General features: G+C 41.9%; 1 pseudogene; it reads right to left on the bottom strand.

Annotated features, from left to right (window-relative positions):
* Nucleotides 1-699: 699 nt before the first annotated feature.
* LOC142439914 (BLOC-1-related complex subunit 6-like) overlaps nucleotides 700-13,017 on the bottom strand; it is a 58,565-nt pseudogene continuing 46,247 nt past the window's right edge.

Below are 13,017 nucleotides of genomic sequence, written 5' to 3'. Positions count from 1 at the left end.
ACATCAAAAGAATTCACCAAGAGAGTAGTAAGACAGTCCACACAGACAAAGGCCTTATTAAAATCTACAATACTTTGCTAGCTTCCAAACCCATTTTTTTTCCAGCAGCATTTAATTCAAAACCCAGAAAGCCAAAATTTGATTGGAACACAGGTTGGCTTCAAACCCAGCAACAATCCTCCTTGGAAGTTGGTATGCTCTAGGAAGGGTCGGGATGGAAACAGAAAGTTGCCCCCCTGCAGGTGTGCATTCTTGCTTGCAAGGAGTTTGGCAAAGGCCTGCTCAAGTTCCCAAAGGTCCTAACACCTGAGCGGTTGGCTACCGGAATCAGGGCATCCACAGTGGGGGTAGGGTCTTCTCTGGTCCCCTTTCAATCGCATGCAGGAGTCTTGTCTCCCTCTTTAAGCTGGGATGTAAAGCCCTAGCTTCCTCAGGATGGTGTTCTAGCTAGGAAAGGGATTTGTGGAGAACAGGGTAACTACACATGGCCAAAAGAATAGAAGCACAGCATCAGTCCCTCCCTCCAAGAGAGCAACTACGAGTTACCCATATACACTTGCTTAAGGCCCAGCGCTTAGGCACCAGTCTGCTAAGTGCATCTGGAAGCACCTCCAACACAGAGTTCCCCTTTCTAGACAGTTCCCACGAGGGCTCCTTGAAGAATCCCGAAGATCCTGTCCCGGTCTCCTGCCCTCCTGATCACTTGCACAGTGCCTCCAACACTTCCAATGTGCGTCAAATGTCTCGGATTTGGCGAGCCAGTCCCTGCACAGGCCACAGGGTCCGCTCCAGCTCCTCGCAGCACGCCAGCAGGGTGTACATGCCCTTGATGCTCATGTCCATGGCTTCACCTAAACAGTCCACTGGGTCACGGCACGTCTGGATGCAACCCACGCTCAGCACCATCAGCTCCTGTACGGCACCACCCAGCCCCCGGAGCAGACGGTCCATGCAGCCGCCCAGCTCCCGACTCAGCCGCTCCAGGTCCTGCAGGACTTCGGGGTCGATAGGCGGGATAGCCAGAGTGTGTGCGGACGTTGGGCAGGGCCGGGAGGGGGCAGGGGGCGGGGGTTGGGCGGCACCACTCAGACGGATGGATCTTGAGCTGGAGGTTGTTGGCCACAAAGTGGGTGAGGTCACCTTGGCAACTCACCGTTCCCTCCAGTTCCAGGAAATCTACAATATTTTGCTAGCTTCCACTTGAGAGGTGGGCAAAGGACCTGAACATAAGTTTCACAGGGGCAGAAATCTGAATGGCCAATAAACATATGAGAAAATGTTCCTGATCATTAGCAATAGGAGAAATGCAAATTAAAACAACAATGAGGTACCACCTAACACCCTCAAAGGTAGCCCAATTCAAAAAATCAGTAAGCAACAAGTGTTGGAGGGGCTGTGGGGAGACAGGAACTGCCATCCACTGCTGATGGACTTGTAAGTATGTATGACCACTATGGAAATCGATCTAACGATATCTAAAACAGATGGAAATCAAGTTACCATACAACCCAGCAATCCCCCTACTGGGCATATACCCAGAAGAGGCAAGAAACAAACCAAGGCCAGATATCTATGCTCCAATATTCATTGTGACACAGTTCACAATTGCAAAGAGTTGGATTAAAAACACTGCGGTATATACATACAATGAAGTACTGTGCATTGCTAAAAAGCAGTGATGAACGTATGAATCACATCGCTGAATGGGAAGAACTAGAGGAAATCATGCTAAGCAAAGTAAGTCAGGCACAAAAGGACAAGTACAACATGAATCCGTTGAGGTAAGCTTTTTAAAAAAATGGAAAATGGGCATAGGGAAAAGCTACTATATACAAATATTCCTGGGGTGAGGACCAGGTAATATCACAGGTACCAGATCAAATACAGGGATACACATGGTATAGACTAAAAAGGAGGTGGAGAAAGGAAAAAATAATAATAAAAAACAAATGGGTAGCGGGGGCACAGGGCACTAACCCACCCAAGGGGAGGGTATTATTCATATCTACACAGGGAAAGAGGGACAGACTTCAATCCAGACTTTAACCCAGTGCTCCAATACGTGAATGCAACATGCCAGCGTGGAGTAGGGAACCAGTGGAGAGGTGGGGGGCCGGCCCCAATCCCAACTTCTAAGTGGTCACCTGCCCCTCACCCCAGAAGAATTTATTTCAAAAGATGGCATTGAATCAGCAGCTCCAGGAGAGTGACATAGCTGATCAGAGCACACAGGTGCTGATGAAGGGGGAGGGGGAGAGAGTGGAGCATATCATGGTCCACCAGGCCTTGAGGATGATGACCCCAATTAGAGTAGCCAGTCCACAGAGAAGATCACATGGCCAGTCCCACTATGAGACATGATGCCCCTCACTGACCCATAGCTCTACAGAGGACAACACCGGAGACACAGTGTGGGAATTGCACCCGATCCAGTCCCGCCACACTGAGGCAAAACACTAAAGAAACAGCAAGGGAATGGAGTGCAAACAGCAAGGGAATGGGTGCAACAGAAACAGCAAGGGAATGGAGTGGTGAGGTCCCCAAGGAATGCTGAAGGTGGACTTTGGGGGCATGGTGTGGTGCCCCAACAGACTGGACTGGAAAACACTCCTAAAGGCCAACAAAGAATATTTGAACTAACTACAAACTTTTCTTTCTTGAGTATTGTTTTGGTTTTTTTGTCATTGGTTTGTTGTTGTTGTTTTGTTGTATAGTGTTGCTTGGTTTTGCTCTGTCGTGTTTTTGTGCATTGCTATTGTCTCCGCAGGTCTGTCTAAATAAGATAGGCTGGATGAACAATCTGGAGGAGAAAACAACAGCAGTTCCAGGAAGTGGTGTTAACCATCCCAGGGACAAGGGAACAACAAGTGATCCAAATTGGTGGTGAGGAGGGTGTGGGAGGCCTGGTAGGGTGTGATCAAGGGTAATGTAACCAAGAGGAATTGCTGAAACCTTGGTGGGGACTGAGCATGATAGTGGGACAGGAGGAAAGTCAAGGGAAATAGAGGAAAGAGCTGGGAGGCAAAGAGCATTGATAGAGGTCTAGATAAAGACATGTATATATGCAAATATATTTATATATGAGGATTGGGAAAAAGAACTGCATGCCTATATTTATAGGTTTAGTATTAAGGTAGCGGAAGGACATTGGGCCTCCACTTAAGTACTCCCTCAATGCAAGAATATTTTCTTCTATTAAATTGGCATTCTATGATGCTCACCTTCCCGACACAACCACTGAAGACAAAGCGGGTGCATAAGCAAATGTGGTGAAGAAAGCTGATGGTGCCCAGCTATCAAAAGATCTAGCATCTGGGGTCTTAAAGGCATGAAGGTAAACAAGCAACCATCTAGCTCAGAAGCAACAAAGGACACATGGAAGAAACACATCAGCTTTTGTTATCACAAGGTGCCGAAGGGATCAGTTATCAGGCTTCATCAGAACAAAAAAATCTTACAATAGTGAATGAGGGGTGAGTGTGGAGTGGAGACCCAAAGCCCATTTGTAAACTACTGGAGATCCCCTTGCAAAGGGGTCTCAGGAAAGAGACAAGCCAGACAGGGTGCAATGTAGCAACGATGAAAATTGAGGTCTAGACAAAGACATGTACATGCAAATATATATAGGAGGTTGGGGAAATAGATCTTTGTGTCGATATTTATAGGTCAAGTATTAAGGTGGCGGAAGGACCTTGGGCCTCTACTCAAACACTCCCTCTATGCATGAATACCTTCTTTTATTAAATTGGAACTCTATGATGCTCACTCTCCCGACACAACGGCTGGAGCCAAAGTGGGTGAACAAGTAAATGTGGTGAAGAAAGCTGATGGTGCCCGGCTATCAAAAGAGATAGTGACTGGGGTCTTAAAGGCTTGAAGATAAACAAGCGGTCATCTAGCTCAGAAGCAACAAAGTCCACATGGAAGAACACACCAGCCTGTGTGATCGAGTGGTCCCAAAGGGATCAGTTACCAGGCATCAAAGAACAAAAAATCATATCATTGACTGCACACCTCCATGATAGGATCGCTGAAGACAAATGGGTGCACAAGCAAATGTGGTGAAGAAAGCTGATGGTGCCCGGCTATCAAAAGAGATAGTGTCTGGGGTCTTAAAGGCTTGAAGGTGAACAAGCGGCCATCTCGCTCAGAAGCAAAAAAAGCCCACATGGAAGAAGCACACCGGCCAGTGCGATCACGAGGTGCCCAAGGGACCAGATATAAGGCATCATGCAAAAAAAAAAAATAAGATATAAGTGTGTGTATGTATGTGTATATATGTGTATATGTATATATGTATGTGTATATATATTATATTAAATGAAGGGGGAAGTGCAGAGTGGAGACCCAAGGCCCAAGTGTCGGCCAATGGAGATCCCCTCATAGAGGGGCTTAGGAGAGGAGATGGGTTAATTAGGGTGTGAGGTAGTATCGATGAAGAACACAGCTTTCCCCCAGATCCTGGATGCTTCCTCCCCCCAACTACCATGATCCGAATTCTACCTTGCAGGGCTGGATAGGACAGAGGCTGTACACTGGTACATATGAGGGTTGGAGGTACAGGGAATCCAGGGTGGATGATACCTTCAGGACCAAGGGTGTGAGGGACGATGAAAATTACAACTTTTCTCTAGTTCCTAAATGCTTCCTCCTCCCCCACTCTCATGATCCCAATTCTACCTTGCAAGTCTGGCTAGATCAGAGGATGGACACTGGGACAAATAGGAACTGGAAACACAGGAAATCCAGGGCGGATGATCCCTTCAGGACCAGTAGTGTGAGTGGCGATACTGGGAACATAGAAGGAGGGTGGGTTGGAAAGGGGGACCCAATTTCAATGTGACCTCCTCCCTGGGGGAAGGACAACAGAAAAGGGGGTGAAGGGAGACATCAGACAGGGAAAGATATAACAAAATAATGATTTATAAATTATCAAGGGCTCATGAGGGAGGGGGAACAGGGAGGGAGGGGGAAAATGAGGACCTGATGCCAGGGGTTTAAGTGGAGAGCAAATGTTTTGAGAATGATGAGGGCAATGAATGTGCAGATGTGCTTTACACAATTGATATATGTATGGATTGTGATCAGAGTTGTGTGCGCCCCTAATGAAATGATTTTTTTAAAAGAAAGAGAAATAAATAAGCAAGGGGAAAAAATAAAAGCAGCAAATTAATTAGAATTAAAGAGCCAAGCAGAAAGTTTCAAAAAAGGGAAGATGTTATAATGAAAGAGACAAAGATCTGGTTAGAAAACCTAAAAAGGAAGTCCACCCACAGCATTTCTGAAGCTCAAAGAACTGAAGGGAAAAATCGAGTCTGTGTTACAGTATTGAGGGATTCTTTGGGCAAAATACTGAATGATAAGGGAAGCATCGAAGAAGATGGAATAATACACAGAGCCACAGAACCTTCAGTGCACCTCCTGAGGCTTGTGATCCCACTCTATCTCCTGCTTAGTCCTGAGCCTCACTGGAATCTGACCAACATAGGCAACTCTCTCATGTTTGAAATGCTAGCTCCCAACATCACCGCATCGGACAAGCCACCACATAACAACAAACAGACTGACGAGTGGTGGCCAGGGTGCTGGAAGTTCCAATGCAGGGGGCTGGTTCTAGGGAATTGTTTCTCTGTCCATTCTGGGGGACAATCCTTGTCTCTTTTTGGCTTCTGGTCCTTCGAGTGGCATCTATCTTCTCCCATCTTTACTTGCTTACTTGTTTGCTTAATCTACTCTTTTATTTGTCAAAAGAGATTGATTTAAAATACATTCTACATCAGTAGTTCTCAACCTTCCTAATGCTGCGACCCTTTAAGACAGTTCATGTTGTGGTGAGCCTCCCAACCATAAAATTATTTTCATTGCTACTTTATAACTGTAATTTTGCTACTCTTATGAATTGAGAAATCCTATGAAAGGGCCGTTAAACCCCCAACGGGATCACGACCCACAGGTTGAGAACAGCTGTTTGCATAATACCACTACATTAAGTAACAAAGAAATCTATTTCCAAATGAGTTTATAACCATAGGTATAAAATCCATTTTCGAGTTAATTCTAACACAGTGATACTATAGGCAGTCTTACAGATAATAAAATTTTATGGGAGCAGCCTCATTTTTCTCCCAGGTTGTGGCTGGTGGGTTTGAACCACCAACCTTGCAGTTAGAAGCCCAATATCTAGCCCAAAATGTCACTTGGGCCCTCCTACCCACAGGTATGTTAGTTGTTCTTCTTCTTAGGTGCCATCGATTAGGGTAGCAGCTGTGTCAATCCGTCTCATTGAAGGTCTTTCTCCCTTTTTATGATCCTCTACAACCACCATACATTTTGAGGGTATAGGATTCAATCCATAATACTTGGTTTCAAAATATGAAGTATTATCATTAAAACCCCACCCCAATCACTAACATTGATATATTTTTGGAGAGACTTGCTAACTATTCCCTTGTTTCTGAAAGTCTCCTACTTAGCATCTATGACTCAGTGTTCTCTCTGAGTTTTCTTTCTACCTTTTTGGCAACTTACACAAAATGTCTTTAACTTATTCTTCCATTTCAACCTCTTAAATGTTTCTATTCCTCCAAGATGCCATATTCATCCATTTACACATTCTGAACTCTCCTTGAGTGATCTAATCTATATTTATGACTTTGTCTACTTACATTAGTTGTTCTTAATGTTCCATTTATCTCTCCTACATCTCTACTGAGTTGTAAACAGAGCATCTAAAAGATACTCTAATATATTGACTATGGTCACTTGGGTGTCTCACTGGCAATCCAAAGATACTTTATCTTGAACAGAATTCATGTTTTTTTTTCTTTAGTCTAAGTATCAGTGAAAGCTAGTCATTTCCAGTGCCTCTCCTCTTCGACAATGGATTTTACTGGAATATGTTTCTATAGGCCTTGGGCTTCCTCCAATAGCCTGAGTCATAAAGCATCATTAAAATAAATAACCACGTGTCCAAGGTTTCTAAAAGATCATTTTCAGGACAGATATAAGGTAAGGGGAATTCTCAAATGCTCTTATAAGATGTGTAACTTCATCCATGTCTCGAAAGCAAATGATAATATGTATTATAACAGCAACAGTGAAGGTCTTTAGTGGTACAGATGGTTAATATGCTCAGCTATAATAGTTAAACTTTTGTGTCAACTTTGCTGGGTCCGGTTGGCAGTTAAGATCTAATAACCCCCATGATGGGAACTAAAACAACGTATTCATCCTCATAATAGGTACTGCTATGAGAAGTTCATCACTCATAAGAAGATTAGAATAGGATGCGAGACTTTTACGTAGATCACAACCCTGATCCAATCAATTGAAAGGAAGTTTCCTCATGGGTGTGGTCTGCTTCCAATCAATATAAGTGAACAATGGAAAATCTTTCTTCATTTTTTGGCCGGATCTGGATCTTACATTCTCTGACCTCTGGTTCTTTGGACTTGAACCAATAGCCTGTGGCCTACCTATTTTTGGAGTGGCCAGCAGCCTGCCATCTTACCTGCCAACCCAGGACTCATTCACCTCTGTAGCCACAAGCCTATCATCTTCCTGCCAAACTTATGTTACTGCTTCAGTTAGATGAGTTAGGAGAAGCTTCCAGCTTAGCAGCTGACCTATGGATTAAAACTTGCCTACTCCAGCTTTGTGAGACATTGTCTTGATATACATTTCTCTCTCTCTCTCTCTCTCTCTATATATATATATATATATATATATATATATATATATATATATATATATATAAACCTTGCTGGTTTTGTTCCTTAGAGAACCAAACCTAATAAGACTATTAACCAAAGAGTTGGTGATGCAAGTCGATTGAGAAGCACTTTTTGAAAAAGGATCTTTTTCTGAAAAAAAAGTCCGTCTAAAGGAGGTACTGTGCTGCCTGGCCCATTGTTGGTATTTTCATGGATAATTTTACTAAGTAAAGGACATTGTGAATAATTAAAACTGTCATCAGCTCCCACAGTTTCATTATATATCTTTCTCCGTGGACAGAATCCACCTACATCTGGAACCCTGGAGGTTGAAGCTTTGTTCCTGCCTCAGCAATTTGAACTGTCCGACCTTCCCTGAAAAGCTCTTGCTGTTTCATGAAATCTGATTGGGGAGGGACACCCAATTCCCCACAGCCTGGGGTTACAAATTAGATAAGAGAGCCCCATAAAGGCCAGGGGAGATGAGCAATATGTCTCAGCTCATCCATTTTCAAAAGCTTTTTGAGACAAGAGAAAAAGAGGATGAAGGAACTTGAAATGAATGACCAGTTTTATGAGGTAAGAGGGTATATTTTTTGTAATTCAGTATTGGGAAGCAGGATTATGTTTTATAAAATAGTTATCTTGGATCTTTCTTGAAGGTAATAGTATCATGTGAAAATTATATTTCACCTTACCTCATCTTTCCCTTTGTGCTATACTAGTTGGTTAGGCAATAATTATCAAAGCATTCTTCTTTGTAGAGCTCCATTTTTTTTCCTCATGGTATCAAAATATTTTGGATTTATGAAAAATGATTATGAAGGGTAGTTTGAAGACAAAGGCATTAGCAAGCATGGGCTATTGTGTGTTAAGTCAGTGATTTTAGCACAGAAAAGCAGATAGTGAAAATGACTGACTTTAAAAATATATATATTGTTTTACATAATTCTGTCTGTGCAGTGCTTTGTCTGTATATTGCTGTTGAGTTTATTTTATCTCATAGTAACCCTGTGGGATAGACTATAATGAACTTCCCGTAGGTTTCTAAGGCTGTGATTTTTCATTTATGGAAGTAGACGGCCACATCTTTCTACTGAACAGGGGCTGGTGAGTGTAACCTGCTGACCTTTCAGTCACCAGCTGAGGGTTTAACCACGACACCACCAGGCAGGACTCCTTTGTCTGAGGACAGTTCCATCTAAAGTGTTCTGAATCCCTATCCCACTTTGGGGAACACTGTTTCTGTCAACTGCCACGTCATTCATGTTCCAGATCTTTCATCTGATGTTACAAAATCCTTATTGTTTGGCTTTTGCTCTCACAGCCGCTATTGCCACCTGTCCTCAGGTATCCGGAGGAAAGAGTGGAGACAACAGGGTGAGCGCGACAGACTAGCTTTGATTTTTCACAGGACAACACAGTGTCTCTAGAATGCCCCAGAATGCAGCTTCCATTTGTTGACAGGAATTAAGTTGCATGCTCATTACTAACTGCAAAAGAAACCTTGCGAGTCAGTCTTATAAAACAGTCTTGTTTCCTGTTTAAAAATATTAAGTACTAAGTACTATGTTAGATCCATTTTCATTCCAAGTGATATACCTTCTGTTGTGCTCTCCCCGCCATCCAACCTGAACTGATTATTCTCAGTTGGATGTTCAGTTTGAAACTCCAGAGTTCTAGTTCCACCATCCTAGGAACATCCTTCCTCTTGTCTCTGTGTTAGATTTTCTGCTTTATCCTTAACTTCATTGACTCCATAGGTTCCCAAGCATATTTGATCTACCACCTGCTTTCTGGGAGGGGTGGGGTGGAATTGCTCAGTGCACCCTGGCAATTAAAAGCTTTTCTACTATGGCCCATAATCCAGGATAAAGTGTGGGGATCTACTTCTTAGGGGGAAGTATCACCCACTCTGGGGAACACTGGTTTGCTACCTTGTGTGGGTGATGCACATCTTCCAGGAGATTTTTGAAAAGGAGTAGAATTGTAGACTGACGTTCACTTTTCTTTGGCTTTTCAAAGTACTGCGTCTTTTTCTCTTTCCAATGATATGATTGTTAAGTCTGCTGCCTTTTTAATTGCAGAATAGATAGCAGATAGATAGATAGATAGATAGATAGATAGATAGATAGATAGATAGATAGATAGATAGAAAGATAGATAGATGTCATCTAGATGTGCACATACCCTATTTTTCTCTCTGGAAATATTCAGAATGTTTTATCATTCTAAATGTTGGCGCTAGTTTTGCTTTGCTTGCCTCTTCTTTAATTGTAGGGAGTATTTGTGGACTCTTTTTATCTGGCGATTCACATTCTTCCAGTCTAAGGAAAGTTGCCATATTATTTCTTGCACCATTTTATTCCATTTTCTTTCCCTGGATGAGCAAACTTCTTGGGTTGCTCCTTTTATTTTGTTGGATTTTTTTATTTTGTTGGATTTTTTTATTTTGTATTCTTTTTCTATTTAGTATAGTCATGTTTGTATTCAGTTTATTTTGTCTATATTTAGCTTTATTCTATTTATTTGTGTTTTATTTTTAACTTATGATCTGTGTCTTTTTATTTTAAAATGTATCTTTTATGAACACATCATGTGGGACCTTGATTTTGATCCAGTCTGGCAATCTTTGCCTTTAAATGAGTTTAGTTCACTTGACCTACTGCCATTGGGTTGATTCTGGCTCATAGTGATCCTGTGGGACAGAATAGAACGGCTCCTTAGGGTTTCGGAGACTGTAACTCTTTACTGGGGCAGCCAGCCTCATCTTTCCCCCATTGACCCCCTGCTGGCTTTGAACCATTGGCCTTACTTAAGGACTACACCACCAGGCCTCTTTTTAGTCTATTTATGCTAATATAAGTATTGTTATGGCTGGCTTTCCATCTTGTTATTTATATATATTTGTCCTATCTGCTCTCTGTCCTTTTTGCTTCCTTTCCTGCCATCTATTGGAATATTTGAGTACTTTTGGTATTCAATTTTATCTCTATTGTCTTTAAGGTGCTGTCGGGAGAAAGACGAGGCTTTCTACTCCCGTAAAGAGTACAGTATCAGAAACTCACAGGGGTAGTTCTACCCTGACCTATAGGGTCACTATGAATCAGAATCAACCCAATGGCCGTGAGTGAGCAGAGTGGTGCCTTCAGATATGGTGCATCCAGCCCACCAGAGGCTCTGCAGGAGGAAAAGTTATAGACTCAGAAATCCTTTGTAGGTTTACTATGACTTGTAACCAACTGTGTAGCAGTGGTTTTTTATTATTCTTTTATCTTCTTTATTTTATTTTATTTTTATTCACCTTGCATTCACCTATAATGTAATAGCCTAAGAACAATATAAGTTCAGTTAGCTCTTCCTGTCCTTTGTGATATTATTGTAAAAATTATACTTCTTTGTTTATTAGAATCTTAGCAATATATTGTTATTATACTCCCTTTAAACAGTTTGTTCCCTCTTCAATGAAAGACAAAAGGGTTTGTGCTTATTGTGATGTTAACCTACATACTGGCTGTCTCCAACACTTCTCCTTCTTTCATACAGGTTTGTATTTTACTCTTGTATCATTTCCCTTCAGTATGAAGAACCTATGTTGACATTTTAAAGGTTTGCTAGTGTCAAAGTCTCTCAGTTATGTTTTGGAAATACATTTTGTATTCAACTTGAAGCATATTTTTCTCTTGATATAGAATTCTAGACTTAAAGCTTGGTTTTGTCAGTACTTTATAGATGTCATTCAATTGTCCTCTGACTTGTCTTAGTTCTGAAGAGAGGTTCAGCGGTCCTTTTTATCATTGCTCCCCTGAATATAACACTTCTTTTCCCTATCTCTAGCTGCTTTGAAGATTACCTTTACTTTAAGGTTAAGTGAGGTTTTCTTGGTGTTTGTCCTACCTGACATTAATGGAACTTCTTGGATTTCTAGCCTGACAGTTTTAAGCAAATGTGGGTCTTTTCAAAATATTTTTTGCCAATATATTTTTCTCTCTCCTCTGTCTGGTACTCCACCATAGTTTCCCATATAATCCCAGTCTAATTCCACTTGATGTTTTCTCACAAGTGACTGAGAACTGTTCATTGGTGTTTTTAGTCATTTTTCAGCTCTGTGCTTCAGTTTGGGGCATTCCTAGTGATCTGTTTTCAAGTTCATTGATTTCTTCCCCCCCCCTTCTTCAGTGGCCATATTATTTTGATGGCTAGTTGATAAACTTTTCACTTCAGATAGTTTACTTTTCAGGCCCAAAATTTCCACTTGGTTCTTTGGCTTGTGTCTATGTCTTTGCTGAAATTACCCATCTGATCACTCATTATGTGCATTTCCTTTTAGACCCTTGAGCACACTTGCAGGAGCTGGTTTAAGTCTTTGCAAATGCCAGCAATTACTCCACCTCTGGCTTCTGTCTGTTGAAAAATCGATCTATTGTGTTTCATACTTTCTTGTCTCTTTACTTATGAGCAATTTCTCTTGTAAGCTAGACTGTGTCGATCCTACAGCAGTTTGTGTTGTGTTATTTTAGGAATGATAATTTGTATTCTAATGGACAGTTAACTGATGATTTAGCTTTATCCTGTGGGCACTTTGTTTACCTCAGTATTAATCCTCCCCCTAAAGCGGAGCATTTCTATAGTGCCACCTACATATCCAGAGTACTGAGGTCTTGCCACTCTAGCTGATTAAGGTTCAAATGTCTCTTCAGCACTGAACAATCTCCAAAATATCCAGTCAGTTTATACTCCCACAAGCCCCCAGAAGTCTCCTCACGCAGTTAGTGTTTGACTAAATAGTCAAAAGGACTCCTTTGAAGATTTCTGGGTCTTTCTCTGTGTGCACTTCTCCTCCCTGGTATCCTGATCAACGTCCCCTCATACCCCAAACCTCAGCTAATTTATATTCCATGAACATCATTTTCTGTTTGCTCAACTTGCTGGCTTATCATCCCAGGCCACATTTTGGAAAGGGTCCCCAGGCAGACAACCAGGGTGAATGTGGAGGTTGTTCTCTGTGCTTCCCTCTCTCAAGGATAATAGCCCTTTAGTGTCTATTGTTCAATCACTGAAAGGTTTGACTAATATTTGGGGGGGGGCAGTTTTATAGTTTTGTAGTATTGGAAGGTGAATCCATACAAGCTCCTTCCATTTATCTAGAACTAAAAAAAATTAATTGATTTGTTTTCAACTTTCGACTGTATTTTTGGTGCATGTGTACGTAGTTGCTGCTAGATGCCAGCAAGTTGGTCCTGACTCATAGTGAACTTATGCACAATCGAACAAGACTGCTCAGTCCTGCTCCAACCTCACAATC

The sequence above is a fragment of the Tenrec ecaudatus genome, chromosome 1, assembly GCF_050624435.1.
Source record: "Tenrec ecaudatus isolate mTenEca1 chromosome 1, mTenEca1.hap1, whole genome shotgun sequence".
NCBI classification, from domain to species: domain Eukaryota; kingdom Metazoa; phylum Chordata; class Mammalia; order Afrosoricida; family Tenrecidae; genus Tenrec; species Tenrec ecaudatus.
This window is presented reverse-complemented; position numbering and strand designations above follow the sequence as displayed.